This window comes from Dermacentor variabilis, chromosome 2 (genome assembly GCF_050947875.1).
Source record: "Dermacentor variabilis isolate Ectoservices chromosome 2, ASM5094787v1, whole genome shotgun sequence".
NCBI lineage: Eukaryota > Metazoa > Arthropoda > Arachnida > Ixodida > Ixodidae > Dermacentor > Dermacentor variabilis.
The window spans coordinates 200360577-200381288 of record NC_134569.1 but is presented as its reverse complement, the minus strand read 5'-3'; positions in this window follow the sequence as shown (position 1 = coordinate 200381288).

Sequence of the window (20712 nt, the reverse complement as noted above, 5' to 3'; positions counted from 1 at the left end):
GCGTTCAGTCTCGATCCTTGCGAAGATCTGCTTCTAACTTTTCGAAGGCGATCGAAGAGGCCGAAAACCGCACGTAGCCTTTGCGTCCCTGACTGTCGGATATTCATAGGCAGTGCGCAGAAAATAATTTTAAGAAACTATGCAGATGCAACGCACATTTCGGAATATACGTGAAGCGAAGCTGTCGTCACGCGACTCCTTAAATGTTATAAAAAGCTGCTTACCTTCTGCAACGCGTTTTGGAGCATAGCGATTACGTGCCTGCTCGCAAAATGAGCAAGACGCAGAGGCACGCAAACCACGTGAATCCATGAAACCGTGGATTACTCTGTCTCCGAGTTCGGCCAACTATAGTAAACATCACGCCACGTCTGTGAGAGAGAGAGAGAGAGAGAGAGAGATAAATGATTCATAGAAAGGCAGCAGGTTACGCAGAGGTAGTTCCTGTTAGCTATCCTGCACGGGGAAGGCTTAAGGGGGATAAAAAGAGAAAGAAAGTGGAAAGGGGAGATAAAGGAGAGGGAAAGGGAGACGAACACAAACAAACCGCGTACAATATGGAAGGGTAAGGGGCAGCTTTCTTAAAGCCTATCGTGAAGCCCCATAGACCGCAGGAACTTTAGTAACGCTAGTAAGGAATCAGCCCAGTTTACCGCTGCATTCTCTCGAGGACCGGCCCACTTTACTGGTCGAGAACCCGGCCCAATGGGCGTGACAAACCCCGGGAAAGAATGCATAGCAGGCTTCGCTTTATGAAAGCGATTGTCTTCTGGAAGGCGTGTATTTGTTGCACTGAAGATATTTAGGTGTACTGTTTGTTGTTTCTTGGCGCAGTTCCGCCAATAACAGGGCCGTCAGCCAGCACATTTGTAGGAGTAGTGCAGATAGGCCGATTCCTTATGCGAGTGCTTCCATGTGTGCGAGCTATTAGGCAAGACAGCAGGAGCCGCGGTCAGCGAATTCCGGGGAGGTTCGCCCAGAGACATTTCCTAAGCCGTTCGAGAAGTCGAGTTCATGCGGGAAGCCACACACAGCGGGCTCAGATCAGACGGGAATGGTTTCTCCGTGAGCGGGGCCCCACCGTTGATGCGGACGCGATCGAGAGACCTCCGCGCGGCCAAAAATTAATAGCGCCATAACGGGACTCTTGATCCGCGGTCGCGTCGCACCTCCTCTCGCGTGTCTACACTGCCCGCCGATGCGCGTGAGTCCCCCCCCCCCCCCTCTCGTGGCTGTTCTCTGCCAACCGCTGTTCCTGTCGGGGAGCGGTTTAGGATTATTCATGAAACATCGCTTTGCGGCGAGAGCCATCCGTCTTCTCTCTCTTTCGCGAGCGCAGTGGGTCATAAGCGTCGCGCGACGTTTTATAGCCGTTCTCATCCTCGTCGGTTGGTGGTGAGGAGAGGCGGGTGCGGCAGACAAATCGCCGCGGGTCGCGAGCCACGCGCGCAGCCGATATTGCCATCGGTCCACGTGCCCATCTTTTTTCCTTTTTTTTCTGGCGGAGAGAGATGCCGGTATACGCGGTGCTTGGTAGGGCGAGAGAGGCAACTACTCGAGCCCCTCGGATAGTGTTCAGCGAAGGAAGAGAAGGGAAATACGAGGGGATCGTGCGAAAGTGCAAGAAGTAGGCGTGCCTGTGGCCCGAGGACCACACCCTTAGATAGGGCACGTCTGCCACTTCCATCATGGCACCCCGCCAACACGACGCGGCCACCGGCGCGCCCTCTGGGCTGCGCGCGCGACCGCTCGGGATGGGCGCAGAGATCGGTGCTCTCTCCCTGCGGTGCGAGTCCCTTTCGGAGAGCGGCTTGCCGGAGCGCTCGCCGGCGGACGTCCGAAAGCTCGATCTCGTGGCGGGCGGAGCTCGATGCTGGAGACAGCTGGAAAAGAGGCTTGGGAAACAACGAAGACCGCTTTCAACTTGTGACTCCTTGTGATCGGTTTTATGACAACAACAACAACAACAACAACAACAACAACAACAACAACAACAACAACAACAACAACAACAATAATAATAATAATAATAATAATAATAATAATAATAATAATAATAACAATAATAATAATAACAATAATAATAATAACAATAATAATAATAACAATAACAATAACAATAATAATAATAATAATAATAATAATAATAATAATAATAATAATAATAATAATAATAATAATAATAATAATACTAATTGAGGAAGGCTATACGTGCCACTAACGTTATACATTGGGGGCCGCCATTGCTTGACTTGCTTTTCGGGTGCATCTTGTTTGACTTGTCCGCATGCAGACGAATGGGCGGTTTTCCGTGGGCTTTGCGAAAACGTTCGGGTGTCCTCGGCGGCCACGTCCGGCCGGGAAGTAAAGGCTCTTTGTTGGCGCCCACAAAAGCGTTGCGCTCGCATGCGTGCGCCGAATGTATTACGAAACAAAGAATAGAAGAAGAAGAAAAAAAGCTACGCAGTGACGTCGCTTGCCACAGCGTGGCTTTTGTTGCTCACTTGCGCGTAAAAACAAGTTCTCCGAATGGGAACACGCTCATTTTCGCAGCATGCAAGTGTGTGGTAGATTGCCTGTTGTCCTTTCTTCACCTCACTTGACACTAATGAAAAGGCCCATAAGCCTGCCCGGAAGACTAGCTATACACTTTTGATTTTTTGCTCGAACCGATATTTCGACGTGTTGGATGGTGAAGCTGTGATTTCATTCATTACGACGGTTGCTCAGTGATATTCGTTCGCAAATTCTAAGGTCAGGAAGTGGCCGCGCGGTGAACAACGGTTTAATTTACTCTCCGCCTAGGCGGGGCAGATGACGGAGGCCAAGTGCAAGCGACAATTACGGGCTCTTCGACAATAGCCTATCATCTACTGCGACCTCGGGCGTGACCTTACATATCTCCTCACTTATAATTAAAGTGTCACTAAAGATTTTATCAATTGTTTATAAATCCTGTTATAGAAACAAAAGACAACAAATCCGTTACCTTATGTTTTGCTTTCTTATTTATTTTTTTCGTGCATCTTTCCTTGTTTGTTTTGCTTGCACAATTTTTTTTCCTCAAGGCGCTATCTTGAGGACTTGATTTCTGTTTCTAATTCGACTTAAGCTAACTAAATATCTTATCCATGTGTAACTCTGTGCTGACGCGTTGATGGTTGCCATCACGTCCATTGCTTAGCTCCGTCCTCATTTCTATCAAATGACTGCAGTCGAGCTGTCGCAGGGATAACGAACAAATTAAAGCAGCAAGCTGACATTGCAGTATCGTCACTGCTACATACTGTGGTCGACCCGGGCTGCTAGTCGCGGAACAGGTGGGCTGGCTGAACAACGCGACACTCCATGGAGCCAGGAGATTGGAGCAGTTGAAGGAAGAAATTGTGCCGGAATCGCCTAGTGTTTCAAAAGTGCCACTCGCGTTGAGCTCGAGTTGTCGAGGCTATACAGGTGCCTACGGGTCTCCTTCACAGGTCTTCCGTGAGTCTCCGTCCTTGGAGTCTGTGTGTTTCCCCCCTGCCTACCTGTTTATATTCCCTCGCGCAGACCATTACCTGGAACTGACAGATTGCTCCGATGGATTACGCTCCTCGATGCACTGTTTCGTAGAAGTTGTGCGGAGAAAAAAAAAAAATATATATATATATATAGGGCGGCCGCAAGATGGGAGCAGGCGTGGATGAAATGGGGCGGTAGTGACGTTGAAAGGCACTCACGACGCGTGCGTGCTCTGTGTGTGCCAAGAAACAGTCGTATTTCTTTCTTTCTTTCTTTCTTTCTTTCTTTCTTTCTTTCTTTCTTTCTTTCTTTCTTTCTTTATTACTATAGGTGTAGCACTGTGTGCGTCTACTCCTATGTGCTTTCTGCCCTCGCTCTTTCCCTACGTATAGTGATGATTCAACAGCAAGCCGAACTTTCCTATCTGGACTATAAGAATTTATACTCTCTTTCTTTCAGCCTTTCTTTCTCTCTTCACTGGAGCGTAATCGTTTCTTAGTTGGCATTTCCGTTTTAGATGTCAAGTTTAGTGGGCGCCCGAATACGTGCTGCTTCCACTGGTCAGTTCTGTGAGTGGCGCGAGTTGACAAAATCTATTGTCAGTCGTGTACAGTTCCGATTCACCGGCCCGAATGTTCTGGAATGTCGCCTGGTTGGCGGCGGACCGCACTACTGAAGGCGCAACTTGGACACGCCACCGGTCATCGCGCGCAGGTTGCTGAGAATTTGTGTCAGCGAAACTCGTCGAATTCACCTTGCGACCTTCTTGCTCTTCTTTACAGGCGTTAAAAGGCGAAATTTGGTCACCGAAAAAGCCGGCTATCCCAAAGCCTTCGCTAACAGAAAACTGCAAACCGCGAGTCATATTATCTTTTAATTGAAACAAAGAGCAGCGCTGCCATATGTTCGCAACGTCACGCTCTGTGGCTTGTGTATAAATTGGAATTGACACCCCCCCCCCCCCCCCCCGCTCCTGTTTCAGCTGCAGTCATGGCCGTGCATGTCACCGGAGCTCTAGACCCGAAGCATTTAGAGCGAGAACGGTTCCTTTCGACCCATTCACCATCTGTCGGCGGAGCCCACGCTGGGACAGCGAGCTTGTTGACACTATAGCTGATGGCAAAGCCATGGCGAGCGAATACCGGCGGCAAACATGCGTGCTGAGCGCTATTTTCGCAGTCCCCGGCAGAATATGAGTACCACCCAGAAGCGCTAAATATTATGGTCAATAGACGGTCCTCAACTCACTCAACTCGGGCACCCCGGAGCAACGCACGGCTTACGAGTGACGCGAGTAGGCAGGCGCCAGTGTGGGACAGTCGGCCTAACCGCGGTCACCCGTGGCACGTGAACGTGCGCCCACAACGCGTTAAACCAGCTTTCTTTCTTTGTTTATTCGTCTCCGCTGGACGATCGTGCACCGAACCTGCGACCTCGTGCTCAGCAGCGGAAAGCGGTAGCCGCTGCAGCCAACCGTGGCGGGTGGGTTGCGCTCGCACATGCAGCGGCGTGTCTGTTTCCAGCGTTTTGTGGAGACGTTGTCTCTGTCGTGCTTGGAGCCTGGCTCGATCGCTGTAGGCCGTCGGCCGTGTTGCTCTTGGTCGCGTGCGCACAGGCTGAGGAAAAGCGCTGAGCAAGCGCCACTCGTACACAACAGCGCCGCTGCCGGAGTCTTATATTTCGAGCCTCTCGAGGAAAACGGAGCTGCTCACGAAGCCCTGCCGCCCATCATTCAGCTCCTGTCACTGCGGCCACTTTGACGAATTGACGCCGCACGGGAGAGGAGGATTTTTCTTTCTTTTTTTTTTTTTTTTTTCGCCGCGTTCGCCACTTTCCTGCCTCTTTCTCGCCTGTTCCCAGCGTGTTGGGTGTTTGACAGGCGCCATCTATTCTGCGCCGTATATTTGTCTTTTCTCTCTCTCTCTTTTTTCTTCTTCAACCACGCTGCGTTCATCTGCAGCAGTAGCAGACCAAAACCGTGCATTTTTGTCTTAATTCACCGGCGCACTTGGTACGTGGCTTTGTATCAGCAGCTTTTCTTTCGAGAGCAGGTGTCTCTCGTTTAAAGAGAAGCTTTCTTTGTCTCTTCCTTCGACTTCCTTCCTTCGACTGCTGCTGCAGCCTTGCGCGTTCCGTCGGGGAGGGGGGGGGGGACGTGTTTAATATATACGTGAAAGGAACACCGGGAGAGGTGTCTATGAGACCTAACCGAACAACTCCGTGGGTCTCGCAGCAATGCCCGCTTCAGTAAACTCTGGAGCTCCCTTGCCACCATGCCCTCTGGGAGGCTGTAATTACGTGTGAGCCCCCCGAAAAAGCATTGCAGGAGCTGCAGCGCTTACCTTTGTACTTACTCGCAACAGCCCAGAGTGGCAGAAAGAGGAGACAGAGAACGCCCAAAGCCAACGCCGTGACGGGACGGGTGAATAACCGCTCTTCAATCGTAGGGGCGAGCATGCATGGAAGGATCGCGGGGAGAATAGCGCTGTCACAAACCGTGCTTCATTTGGAGTCTCTTCAAAAAAAGGAACGCTACTACCAGAATGACGACAGTAGCGGGCAAACTGTATAATAATAATAATAATAATAATAATAATAATAATAATAATAATAATAATAATAATAATAATAATAATATGGAGTTCCCACGCACTAGATGTGGGAATCGATGTAAGCGAAGCTTTGTATGCTTTTCCTTTGATTGACGATAATTAGCGGTATGTGTAATTTCTTCATGAGCGCGAAGTTCAATACGATAGTGTTGGGTTGATCTTTAACGCTACCTTGCGTGCAACACTGCTGCTTGTCTGCGTAATCCACAGAACACGGAGAAAGACGTCTTCGAACACGTGAAAGACGTGAATTTCTGACAGGGTCGGAGCGTTATCATTACCTCACATGGCATATCGCATCGTGCTAGCAGCTGTCTGCGCCACGCCAACACTTCTTTTTCTTTCTGTCTTTTTCTTCTGGTTTACCTCGCATCGCGCATGCGCGATCACCGACCGAACCCGCCGGTCGAGCCTGCTGCAGTTTTCACAGTGGTGCGCGCGATTGACGCACTCGTGTAGTGCCCGCCGTGTGTAAAGTGACGGCTCCAGAATGCGTACGCCGAGTGCTCTGGGAGGAGGAGAGCGTGACGTCGTTGCGACAAGCAAAACAGTGGCAGCTGCAGCAGCAGGCAGGGAAGCATGTGCCTGTTGCTGTGTCCAACCTGCGGCGAGTGCCACTTAGCGCGCGAGCCGTGGATCCAGCGCCGAGCAGGAAGCGAGGCGCTGGGCAGGCGCCCCGCCATGCGTGTGGCGGGCGGCCCCGCTGGGTTCGCCAGCGAGCCGTTTCACGCGGACCGAGTCGCACCCCTCTCTCCTTGCTGATTGAGGTGCGCCGTGAGCGCGGGGATGTCGGCCTGCTCCCGCGGGGGCTCGCTGTTGCGATGGGGCTCTGGGATGTCGTGGCGAACCGCGGTGGGTGTGGCGGACCGGTAGCGCCCTCTGTGAACTGCACATGGCCGGTACGTCAGCAGGGGGCAGAAATATTGCGCGCACAGTGGCTTAGCATACCCAAAGAGTAGAGACAGGGACGTATCCGCTGGTAAACTTCCCTGTCGTTCCTCTCTCTCTCTCTCTCTCTCTCTCTCTCTCTCTCTCTCTCTCTCTGCGTACGCATACATTAAATCTTAACTCTGCTTTGAGACACTCTGCGAGGAAACAACAGCGTCCGGTAACCTGGCGTTCCGGCGATATTGAAAGTTGAAAATCAATTACTAGGGATGAAGCCGTCGGCTATCAGTTATGGCGCCGTTCTATCGCTTGGCACCGTGATGGTAACGGCAGCAGGTCACAGGCCACATGATGATGTCGTGCCTTGAGTGCCACTACAGAAGTCAACTTGGTGGGACAATATTGACTGCCAGAAAAAAAAAGAATTATATATGGAATTATTGAGAAGGGGGTAGAAATGCTTTATCTAATATTATTTTATATTTTGCATGCTCACGTCAATCATTTACAAGGGAGAATTCCTCGAGGCGATTAAGTTCAATATTAATGTACTTCTAGGTGGGTTATCGGCTCTCAGGTATAGCTTTTTCGCAAGTTCTGGCCACTGAGCTTGACGCATCTAGGCGTTGATATTGGCACATATACGTAAGTCGAGAATCCATTTCGCACTCGCGAAATCGCTGCGTCGTTCGTGGCTAGAGAGAGAGGAATATAGGAAGGCAGGGATGTATAGGAAGGCAGGCAGGGCAGTCAAGGGTCTAGTTGGCTACACTACGCTGGGGGAAGGGAGAAGGGGAAGACAGAGAAGGCAGAGAGAAGGTGTATATACGTGTACAGACAGTACTTGAGGTAAAGCCGCTCTCGCAAACCAGACGTTCTGAGAAAGCACAAAAGTGCCTTCACTGCCTTCTTAGCCGATGATCGGTGGGGACGGTGCTCTAGTAATGTATGTTCACTCAGAGGACGATCATCGAATTTCCTGAATGCGTTGGACAAAGATTGTCTTTGTGTTTGAAATTGAGGACAATGGCAGAATAAGTGGTCAATGTTCTCCTCACATGGCTAATTTCGTGTTCCTGGCTAATTTCTGAGTGTCCAAATATATCCCGCAGAGCGCACATTCGCGCCTACAGCGCATTCGGTGTGACAGCGCACTGGCTCACGGTACCGGAGCCTAGATTCAAGATGATAACCCTAATACCCCTGTTACGTTTCGCCTACGACGCGCGGTTTAGCCGGCGCGACTGCAACAAAGCGGCAGACATTTTGGCCCGTTCGGCGTCGCCGCTACTCTCCCCGCCAAGCGCGTCCAGGCATGTTCCGATGCCACGTGTCTTCATGTGCGTGTGTGAGTGTATGTGCCATTGTGCCCGACCGAAGGCGCTACGAGAGTAGAAGTCACCTTCTCCTCCCAGCCATTGTGCCCGACCGAAGGCGCTACGAGAGTAGAAGTCTCCTTCTCCTCCCAGCCATTGTGCCCGACCGAAGGCGCTACGAGAGTTGAAGTCTCCTTCTCCTCCCAGCCATTGTGCCCGACCGAAGGCGCTACGAGAGTAGGAGTTACCTTCTCCTCCCAGTCTTTGTGCCCGACCAGCGGCGCTACGACAGTATGCGTCACCTTATCTCATTGTACAATCACGTGCTCGTCTATTGAGGGGTTCCTTCTTGCCCTCAACTGCGAGAGTATAAAAGCAGCTGCCCCCGGACGCCAAAGGAGGGGCTCCGATTTCTTCTGTTGAGTAAAGTGCACTCCCGTCTCTCTACTTCGGTCAAACTGACCGCCAACTCTTTGCGATGTTAAAATAAACAAGTTGTTTTGTTGTTACCAGTCGACTCATGCTTTGCCGGGACCTTCGGATGCTTCCAGTTGTACCCCAGGCCGCCAGGCCAACGCTACCCTTGGGGCTTGCGACCCAGGTACAACCACGGGCGTCAGCGCCGAGTTCCCAACAGGTCGTACCAGTGGTGCGACCACAACAACCGTTGCCATCGGTGGGATTCAAACACCCCAAAGATGTTCGTAACAGTAGATGCGGACCAATCGTAGTGTCGGAACGTACCATCAAGGAAGACGGTCAGCCAATGGCAAGTAGCACTGAACGAGCGAAAAAAAAAACCATAGCGAATTGGTCCCCCGGATAGCGACGGCCAGCCATCGGTCGATGACTGGCCGTTCGCGGCGCCCAACGTGGCTGCGCAGCGAGTCGACGGACCCCCGGAGCAGTCCCGCGCCACTTCGCCGGTTCTCTATTCTTGCTTTCATTTCGAAACCTTCCGCGGCTGCAAAACGCTTTCCCTGGATGAGTGGCCGCCGTGGCTGCCATAGCAGGAAGCATTGCACGCGCAGCCCGTAACCCGACTGACTCGGCGGTTGGGGCCTCCTCGCCGCCGCCGCCGAGCCAGCCATGCGCGGCGGATCTGCCGCTGTCAGTCGACGAGACGAGCACGCATGCAGACGCGCCGCCACGCTTGCCTTGGCCGCCGGCGTGACTTCCTCGGGCTTGCCTGCTTCCTGCTGTCTGCAAGCGTTGGCCCGAGGCGTCCCGCTGAGCGTCGACATTCCCGCCCCGCCGATTCCGTGCAGCACGCGACGAAGCTCGCACGATGACGCTGCGTTTAGGAGACGCCGGAAAGGGATAAAACGTGGCGAGCCGCGAATTAGCGAGCCGAAGAGACTTGGGTCCTTCGAGTCGTGTTAGACGGGAAGATGCGCCAAACTCGGTCGAGCACACCCTGTCGGTTAATTCTCGCCGAGGCCGCTTAGGAAAGGCGTCGGTACAAGACGATTTCGCTAGCGGTGTTGTTTGTCTGACGTTTGTGGTGCGTGAGATGAGCTCCACCGTTGACGCACAACCTGTCTCGAAAGTAGCCGAACGCGTTTCTGGCGGAGTTGGAGGAAATCCAGCACTAGCCTTGGCAAGCCGGGCATATACCGGGCCTTCTCTGCGACTTTCGTTGCCGAAATACTCCGCAGCTTCACAGAATCGGAGTTTCTCGCTCTCTGGAGCTTCAGAGCGGCAAATATATTACAGAAGCCCTGTCACAGGGTCCCGCAACCGGCGCTGTCAATGTTACCCAGTTGTAGCCGCTTGCTAGTCAATCCAAGCAAATGAAATTAAAAACATAGTTATCGGCTAGGATTCATTATGAAGCTATCAACTGCCTGTGCTTTAATAGCGTAATGGCGACACAGCAACTTGTTACGGAGCAATCCATCATTATAATAATGTAAACCCTTAAGGCCACACTACACGTACGCGTGGCGGCCCGCGATAGCTCGCACCCACACGCCTAGCGTTTGCCGCGCCTGGCGAGTAATGGCGGTTTGAATCTACAAGACACGCGCCAGCGCGCGTACACTTGGCTCACTATTTTCACCTTCGTAGATATCGTTACGTATTTTTGGAAGGCAGCCAGAGCACCGATATTTGCACGGAAAATGTATCTGAGCTCGCGCTCTGCTCTGACGCCTACGATCTGTCCTGCACCATCTGCTCGTGCGTCAGCTGCGTGGGCGCGAGCGACATCGCGTCGGCAAGCGTACGTGTAGTTTGTCCTTTAATCGCTGTCTGTCAAAAAAAGCTCCTTTCTCTCGCTAACGCTCTTGCCAAAACATCCAAGACGAGAGTTGCAGGAAGGCTCAGAACTCTTGAATGTCATCGACGCCGCGGAGTGGGGGCCGAGCGCGTCCACTTGAATAGGAGCTAGGAGAATAGGAGGAATATCAGAATAGGAGCTTGTCTACTTAAATTATGAATGTGCAAATATATTTATATTTGAGGCAGCTCGAATGATGATTACATTTAATAGCGTTGTTTCGTCACTATGGTGAGATCTGTTTTGTATTTACGTACTTATCCTTAATTTATCATAATGATGAGAGAAATACACACTTTAATTAACGATACGATGAATGTGTTAGCGTGGCTGATCGCCTGACGTGCTACTTATGCTTACGTTGTGCGTATGTTGTAGTGTATACTGTACGTTTCCACACGTTACAGTGCTGTGCGAGTTGGGCCGGCGACGTGAGAAACGACACCTGCCAAATTCCCCTATACATGCCAGATGCTAGATGTGCGTGGACGCGTCATTTGCCGGTTATATGGATGCCCTCACCGGGACACGACGCCTGGCAGCGGCTGCACGTTTCCGCTCAGCAGCACTCTGTCATCGTTGGCGACGTAACGTACCGTTTCCTCGTGTCCATTCAGAGTGACAAAGGCACTATCAGTTCGCGAACACCCTAGTTACGTACGTGCAAATGCTTTGGCAGAATTATAGCCGGAGTCAGATATAGCCGTCAAGTTAGTGCAGGCTTTAGTAAAAAGTGCATACACATCTTTCTTTCTTTCTTTCTTTCTTTATCTATCTATCTATCTATCTATCTATCTATCTATCTATCTATCTATCTATCTATCTATCTATCTATCTATCTATCTATCTATCTATCTATCTATCTATCTATCTATCTATCTATCTATCTATCTATCTATCTATAAGTTGCCCTGACTCACGGAGATAAGAGATGGCAGACATCGTTAAAAAAGAGCGTCAATAAAATGACGTTTCGTTTTTAATGTGGTCTAGGGAATCTTATTTGAGGAAGGAAGAAAAATTTTGAACGTGTCTGCGCTCCCAGGCACATTTGAAAAATGAAACAGAAAGGAAAGAGCGGCAGAAGCGAAGCACGGCGGTCAGAGGCACCGCTGGCTTGTGACCGGCGTTCCCTCCGCGTGCAGTGAAAGATGGTGGAAGGGAGAGACGCAAATGGCTCGTTTTGCCATCATTCCATTACTTCTGCGCCGGCGACTGCTGCCACGATGGCTCCGTTTGCGCCTTGATACGCTGTCGGGAACGATGTGCGGCGATTAGGGATACTCGATATTCCAGGCGTAACCGGGCCCGGACAGAAAAGAAAGAGAGAAAAAAAAACATTAGAAGAGGGGGAACTCGATTTGGAAAGGGAAGTTGGGGATGCAGGAAGAAAGACACACAGATTGACTGAGAAAAAGATGCGTTGTGAGCGTTTATTTATTTATTTCTCTCCGTCTTTAAGACTGTGTGTCTTCTGCTATTTGCCAGACGTCGAGAAAGAACAGAGAAGGCGATAAGCATAGTTGCGTGCGCGCTGTTAGCAGAGGCGAGTCGAGTGAGAATGGAAGTAAGGGAAAGGCCGAGCTATAACTGCGCGCCGAACTTAAGCCCTGCTAAGAATCTGCATAGCCGCCTTGCTTAGTTGTTTCCCTCGGCGTTTTCTCCGAGCGGTTTTCCCCGAAGTGACGTTGCGTGCTTGAAGTGCGAGTGAATCGCGCGGCGTCCGTTTGTGATTCCGTGTTTGTTCGCAGCTCTCGCCGATGAGAATGGCGGGGCGTGGACTGGTGTCGTCTGTTGGTTTGTTTCTGTGTTCCGTACGAGTGTCTTTGTACATCGTTCGGGAAATCGAATGCAGTGAGCGCGGGGTGCATAATGAGAAGCGCCGGCGATGACTGGCTGCACATTTGGCGCGAGTACCGAGATAGCCGGACTTTGAAATTGCGTTCCCGGGTTTATGACTTTGGTAGCGTTATATTGTAATGTGTCACGGGCGCACAAAAAGAGGTAAAGGGTAAGGGCAAGATGCGCATGCTTGCAGTCAACTAATGTTGGTAGAACGGCAATGTTCCCGCGCGATCTAGTATTATGTTCTCGGATTAGTGTTCCGGGCAGTGATACAACAAAGCAGTACACATGCACTGAGGCAGAGGCAGAGAGGCGCACAAACTGATGAACCGATGAACCTGGAGAAAAATTTGAGAACGTTGATATTCTCGTGTTTTAATTCGGTCGCGTTCTTACGGTTGGTCACGCACTTTCCAGGGGCTAGGTATATACGCACGGTTGCACGTATCTAACCCTCTACCCGCCTTCCTGTGTCACTGGGTAGCACGGTCGAATGGGTAACGAATGGGCTAAGGGAACAGGATCCGAGACTAACCGTCGGACCAACTAGAGTCGCTGAGCATGTGGCAATGTGCATATATGTGCCGCTCTTCAACGAATGCCTCCAACGCCGACGTGGGTCACTAAATATGCCGGACTGGGTAGTGTTACGTTTCGCCTACGACGCGCGGTAAAGCCGGCGAGGATACAACAGACGCCAGGGCTTCGTTCAAAGCGGCAGACATTTTGGCCCGTTCGGCGCCGCCGCTACGCCTCCCTGCCAAGCGCGTCCAGGCATGTTCCGATGCCACGTGTCTTCATGTGCGTGTGTGAGTGTATGTGCATATTGGTGCCCTTGCTTGTCGAAGCGCGGCAGCCGGGGAGAGGAGCTCCCAACAACTGTGAAGCAAGGGGGTCCGAGCGGCGCCGACACGACGGCTGCTCCTCCTTCTCTTCCCATTGTGCCCACGCTTGTCGAAGCGCGGCAGCCGGGGAGAGGAGCTCCCAACAACTGTGAAGCAAGGGGGGTCCGAGTGGCGCCGACACGACGCTGCGCCACCTTATCCCTTTGTGCCCGAGCGGCACCGTCACGTGCTCGTCTATGGAGGGGTTCCTTCTTGCCCTCAATTGCGAGAGTATAAAAGCAGCTGCCCCCGGACGCCAAAAGAGGGCTCCGATTTCTTCTGTTGAGTAAAGTGCACTCCCGTCTCTCTACTTCGGTCAACCTGACCGCCAACTCTTTGCGATGTTAGAATAAACAAGTTGTTTTGTTGTTACCAGTCGACTCATGCTTTGCCGGGACCTTCGGATGCTTCCAGTTGTACCCCAGGCCGCCAGGCCAACGCTACCCTTGGGGCTTGCGACCCAGGTGCAACAACGGGCGTCAGCGCCGAGTTCCCAACAACTCGTACCAGCGGTGCGATTACAACAGTAGGCAGTGCTATTCAGTGAAACTTTTTGACGCCGACTTGGAGCACTGGGCGTGTGCCATGCGGTCTGTGCTGGTCACCAATGAACCTCTGTGATGCCAACATGCGTCGCTGGGTATGTGGCAGCAGGCGTGTTCCGCTCTTCAATGAACGTCTTTGACGCCAACTTGGGTAACTAGGTGTGCACCAGTGGGAGTGTGCCGCACCACAATGACGAAGAAGATCCCTTAAATCTATGCTGAGCCAAGTCGAACCCACGTCACAAGTGTTCCTCGAGGACAGCAACCCGATGCATGAGCAGCCAGCGGCACACATGCACGGGATATGGGCCGCTTTTCTATTAAGGTTTTCCAAGCCAAGGCTTTACCGAGTTGCGCCATGAATGCACTGGGCTTGTGCCGCACTTCAATGAACCTCTGGCCAACTTGGGTCACTGAGTATGTGCCCCAGGATGTGCGGCAAGCAACAATTCTCAGCGTTCGCAGGCACCGGCGCGCCACGCTTCTCTTCTCGGAGGCCACGCTCGGACGTCGCGGCGGCGCCACTAGATGGTGCAGCCTGTCCAGAAAGAAGCGCGAGAGAGGAGCCCGGTTCCCGCAAGACGCGTTTCTGTGCGTTCGCACTCACCGGCACGCCATGCATTTCGGAGACCATGCGAAATACGTTGTGTCGCTAAACTGACTCAATGCCAAATCCACTACCGTGTAAAGTCGTCGTGAGATGGGTTCTATTGAGTTTTGGTTTGTTTACTGACATAATGAAAATGAGTCGTTGGCGCGTATATATGGTGCCAGCTAACCCCAATTTCATGAACTGTATGTTTTTTATATACAATGTATTCTTTGGTGAATTACTGCCGCCACTTTCCCATACCGGGTATGTATGTTTCTAGCCTCTTTCGCGTGCCGGGCCGAACGATATAAGTCTAAATGTGCGCTACTGTGGTTACTGGTTATGTGGCACATGGTGTGTGCCCATGAGACTGCGGGCATGCATGTGGCACAGCGTATGTGCCCTTGGGGTTACTGGTTGTGTGCAACTGGGAATGGGCGACTGGCTTATGTGCAACTGGGACCAATAGGTATATTATTGCTGGGATGATGATGATGATGATGATGATGATGATGATGATGATGTTAGTAAAGAAGGTGATTGCGATTATTGTGATGATTGTGATGGTGACGATGATGACGGTTATGATAATAGCTGACGACAAAAATTTGGAATCCGATGCAATCTGTAGTCGACGTCGACCAAACGTAGATGCCTCAGCAAGGCTCTAACAATAAATAATACAGTTCATACACCCTTCAATCACCCCAACTCACACAGGAAGACTGTCGTTCATAGACTTGATGCTGAAGCGGCTTCCAAATTGTCTACGTATATTTCTATACCACTGTCCACATAATGTTCACATAATGTGTCCACATAATGGGTTAGAACGTAACAGTGAAGAATCGAACGCAACATGGCGAAGTGTACGTATAGATTCCAAACTACGAGCGCGAACAAAAACGTTTGTGTGTAACAGTGCTACCATTTAACATTTAAGGCGACAGTGAAAAAAAAAGATAACGAGAAGAGCACCGATATCAACGAAACACTTTGTGATAAGATAGATAATGTTGACCCAGGATCCTTAAGAACTGACACGGCAGTCAGATGCTTTGTACGAACAACACAGACACGGTAATTTACGCGCTCGACAAAGAACAGACCAATGACAACCGCAGTAGTTTGTAATGTCTGCAATTGCTAACGCGCCTAAGCAGACATCGAACGTCCTACTCGCCGGTGTGTCGTCGTCGTTGCCGTGGCGGTTGTCGTCGTGGCCGTTCCGCGAGGCAGCACCTCCCCAGGTGGCTTGTACCGGACCGTGACGTAGCAGCAGGAGTGGAATTGTACAGCAGGCCGGCAGCTAGAACAGCAGGCCGCTGCAGTGCAGGTCACTGGCTAACCAGCCACTGTTGCCGCAAGCTGCGGGCACATCGGATCACCTGGTCCGCAGGCGGGTGCCTCCTTGGTCCCAATGCCGCGGACACCGCTGGCCACTAGGCCCACAGATCGAATACGGCACCAGGCCGCTATCAGCAGGTCGTCGGGCGAGCAGCAAGCGTAGAGCGGGGCATCGGCCTCACCAGGTCCGCATGGCCGGAGGACGCCCAGTTGTAGAAGGTCGGGACTCGAACCGCCGCTCAGCGAGCTGCCGTCCGAGCCTTGTTCTTGTTCCCTACTGAAATGGCACAACCCACTCGGGGGATCGGTCATGAATGGGGCGGTGAAGGGACTGTTATCAGTTTATTTTAATAAGTTTGGGTTAAATGAAGTAAGTATCTTGCAGGTGCGATTTAAGGTGTCTATACTATTGCAGATATGAATAATCAGTTATCTAAATATTACGTAAAGAATGTGGGAAGCGTAAAAATAATTTAAAAGAATTCTAGCATTCAGTTATTTTTGTCTCACGAAGAAAGATGGCAGAGGGTTTCACAGACGTACCTGTGGCTGTAGCCCAGTGCGGTAGGCCCAAAAGAAAAAAAATATACAGGAAGAGTCAAACTCAAACCAAGCTTTTGGAAGGGTTCTTCTAAACATCCTTTTTTCGTTCACAAATGAAACGGAGTCCTTCCATGCTCGATTCACTCGAGCCGCACGCCACTCTCGCTGTCGTGGCCACGCGTCTCCTCTTCCTCGCGTCACCGCCACGCGATCCACATCATCACACACTCATTTACATGGACCTTTGTATGAGTGGATTGTACAGTGTATGTAGCACATACACTAATATTGACACGTGGACTTGTTCACCTTTCTCGGCTGAGCGCTTTTCACCGTCTAACAAATGTCATCGCTCAGCCCGGGACGCGCCTGCATGTATCGGAAGTGTCTGGAATGTTATCGATGGTTCTACCCGCTGTCTGTTGTCGCCGAACGTTGTGTAATCTGATTTCATGTATGCGCGAAGCGAATGGTGTAGAACATTCTGGAAGACACGCGGCCACCAGCGATTACTCTGGAACCTTCGATGACTGATGTACAAAAGCCGACGCACTTGACCGGCAGATCAGATTTCGACGATCGCCGACCGTGTTCGCCGCTATTGCTGTGCTTCGAGTGTAACTTGCTTTTGTGGGCGCAAGTTCGCCCAATAAAAAGTTAGTTTTGTTATTCACAGATTTGCCACTGTGTCCCATATGTATTTTTGGAAAGCCGGTTAATCCGGCATTTTGGCTTAGTGCTTATATGTCACGGGCCCATTAATTTTTTCCCTCTCTTCATAAGGAGTATAGACGCTTTTCAGAGTTTCTTTCCTTCTTTCTTTCTTTTCCTGAGTGATTTCCCATTTGCGCACATCACCCTTGCTGAATTCCTTTTCTCTTGGTCGGAAATATTCACGGCTTTTGATTATGGAGCCGGCAGGTTGTTCCCCTAAAGTACTCAACCGAAATTCTCCTTTTGAGCACCATCCTGTATACGACACCAGATCGCTTGGCGTTCTTATTTTTTTTTTTTTTTTTTTTCCGCGGGCGCGTTCGAACGCCACTCTCGCTGTAACCAGAGCCGCCCGAGCGCCTTCCGCTCGTTTGGCTGAGCGCCGTTGCTTCCGCTCCCCCGCACTCCATCTGGAGCGAATGCCTGCGCATCGCTGATGCTGTTGCTGATGGCGATGACGATGATGGCGACATTGACGATATTAGATTCAGCGGCGCACATTTGGAAGAAAGGCGTGGTTCGAAACGCCGCGGATTTACATAGCAAACAGGGCGCCGACAGTTTGTGCGGTTACATGCATATACACTGCGTCTCCGACTAATGAAGCGTCCGACGTCTTTGTGAAGGCGCCATGCCACTTCGCTTCGCACCATTCCATTACCCTTAGAGTTTCGGAGCCGTTTAATCGTAAGAAGAAATAAACAACACGGGGCAGGGAGGGGAAAGTAAAAGGCGCAGTTTGGTTCCCTTCCGCGATGGGGGGTTGCGCGTTTTGGCTCTTGACTGGTGTTGCCAAATGGTACGTCGTTTGGGGCTGGAAAGGGAGCTGGGGGAGGGAAGGAGATTACGAAAGACAACAAAAATGTGCGTATAATTGCAGAGGGAGGTCGCGATAAGAAAATATCCATGCAGTAGCCAAATATACGAGCATTTTCCGGGCGCTTTCCGTCTACAATTGCATTTGGATCACCAGTTGCCAGCCGTCTACTTAGATTTGTTAATAGATGGACGTGATCTTCAGAGCTTTTAAATTAAAACAAGACGACCAACAGGAAAGTCAACAAGAAGATTCAAACCATTAACAGTTGGAGCTAAGATTTTCATTTTATAGACAAAGAGCGACGTTAAGAGACGAGCAAGTGGGATGCGTCGCATATACCGTATATTCCAGACTATAGTCCCCATTCTTAGTATTTTCCGCAGGGACGCAGTGCAGTAGAATTTCTTTCTTTTTCCTTTCTTGGAGATATTCCGCAACCACTACGCAGTGGGCCTCGCTAAGTTAGTTTTACCAGTGTACAGTCGATGTCGCTTTCTGATTTCACAAGTGGTAGGTTGCAGGCGCAGCCGGGTTTACGTATGGTGCGCACCCTAGATATTCCACACCACGCTAAATTTCAATATTTATACCGGTATAATTCGTGGGCTATATTGCGGAAAATATAATGTATTTGCCGTAGCGGGCGTCTGTTTTCGCTGGGACTGACACCTATTTCCGGCAGAACCTTTGTTTTTTTCGCGGCTCGGTCTCTAGAAGCTCAGAAGCTCTCTGTTCTCAGGGGTAATAAATTGTAACCAGCGATGCATTGTAACCAGCGTAACGCAACGAGCGTCGGCGTAACCACCCTGAACTTTCCGCCCGCTCACATTCAGAGCCTCGGACACAGCCGGAGTTCCTATGTCACGTGGTATGGCTTGATTGCCAGAGAGAAATGATTAACGTAAACGCGAGAGAGGATTACGAAAGACGATAACAAGCGGAGTTTGCATGATGCTGCTGAGTCGTTGGTCGTCGTAGATCAGGCATAATTTATTCTTCAATGTACATTTCTATAAACACATGAAGTCAGACCCAAAGGGCACTAGCATACGTTCTGTGGAAGAGATGTTTTTTAGCAAGCACCAACTATAGGCCAACAAGCAGTCCTGTTGCAACATACGTTTTCTGTAGTTTAGATCGGCAGTTAACGCTAGCTGTAGTTTATCCTTGGTTGGCAGCTGAGCGACGAAGTGTTCTTTGTTCGTTCCGCGCTAATAATTTCAGGCCGCGCGTACGCACGCCTGCATGCGCACACGCTCAGACTCACACGCGTGCTCTAACTCAGGTATTGCACTAAAGTAATGAGATCAAATACCATAGGAGACCCGGCGGATGCGTAGTGGTTCGGGATGACGCCCCGGCGTTTTGGGATTGGCATTCGCGCACATCTGGCCTTCAAATCTCGGCGCTTCAAGAGCGGCACTGAGGACGGTGCTGAATATTCATGTTAGGCTCCCTTGCTTGCTTCACTCTCTGGCTTGGCACGTTCTTGATTTGTGTCCTCCGGGACTGCTTCTCGTGACGTCTTCGTCAGTGAAACGCAGGCGCATCTCTATGCGGTGGCGAGCGCGCTGTTTACGGGAAGACCCGCTGGCCTCAGACTGGTTGGCCGGTTTCAATGCGAGAGCATCACTTGGCTCATTGTGCCGTCATCACAAAGCCGTGCCAGCTGTCGCAGTATGCGTAATTATTGTACCACTTGCTCATATCCACGCAGCCATCAACGCTATGTGAAACTTGATCCGACCGGTATAAACGACACCGCTGTGGCGATACGAACTGCTGTGGACGGCGGCGTAAGGTGAATTGACGCAAGCAAACTATTGCAGGTGGCGGTGCTAGGTGCGCTGATAGCGTTCCGTCATTATAAGCCGTTATCGGTCTTTAGCGCCTTGTATACATCCTAGTCGAGTAATTATCAACCGTAATCAATCGTAGTGCGGTGGCCGCTGCGTAAGGCGCGGCCGCGCGGGCCCCTGTTCTCGCCGATTGGTTCGCGCTGAAGCGAGAGGCAGCACGTAGGTGAAGTCGCTCGCTGCTGCGGGGCCCTGTCTTGAAAGCGATCGTCTTTCGTGGCGGGCGGGCGGGCTTCCTCTGTGGGTAGGCATAGAAATGCTCAGGCATTTTGAAGAAATGCCCAAGGTGAGGATTCGTTCCTCAGCCCCACCTCCACTGCTACCTACCGCTCCGTAGCCCAGCGCCCTAACCATTGCGTCACCGTTGCACTGCGCCACCGTTGCCTGGCGGGCGACTCACTAGATGGTTGAAGTAGTAAAGGCAAGGCGCAGAAGACCAGCACTCAAGAAGAAGAACACAAGCGACAGGACCGGCGCATTTCTTTGTTTCTTCTCGAAATGGCTCTGCTTGCGAGGCCTGCTTTTATCAATTGATTACGAGCCATGAAGTCAAAGCGCATTTTGCTGCTTAAGACGTCGTAAGGCCTGACCAGGCACGTTTTTTCGGGAATTAATTAATGAATAAATAAACAGATAATAATTTAATAGTATCATCGAAATATTCGCAGACACGATAACCCCAGTAACGCAGCAGGAGCCTTCGGTATGTCATTGCAGTGCAGGACGAAGTAGTAACTGCGAAATATAATGAGAAAATGGGCACAGTATCACAAACACTATATAACCATGAAAGGCGTGACAGGGCTAAGCATTGTTTAGAGCGAAGTTATCATAGAAAGATGAGCCTTTTTGCGGATTCCTTTTTTTCTCAGGCCAGCGACGACTCCGTTAACGATGAGATTGGTGTTTAATTCTAGTATCGCATAAATATAGCATACCGATTTAGCTTGACCTTCATCGCTTAACAT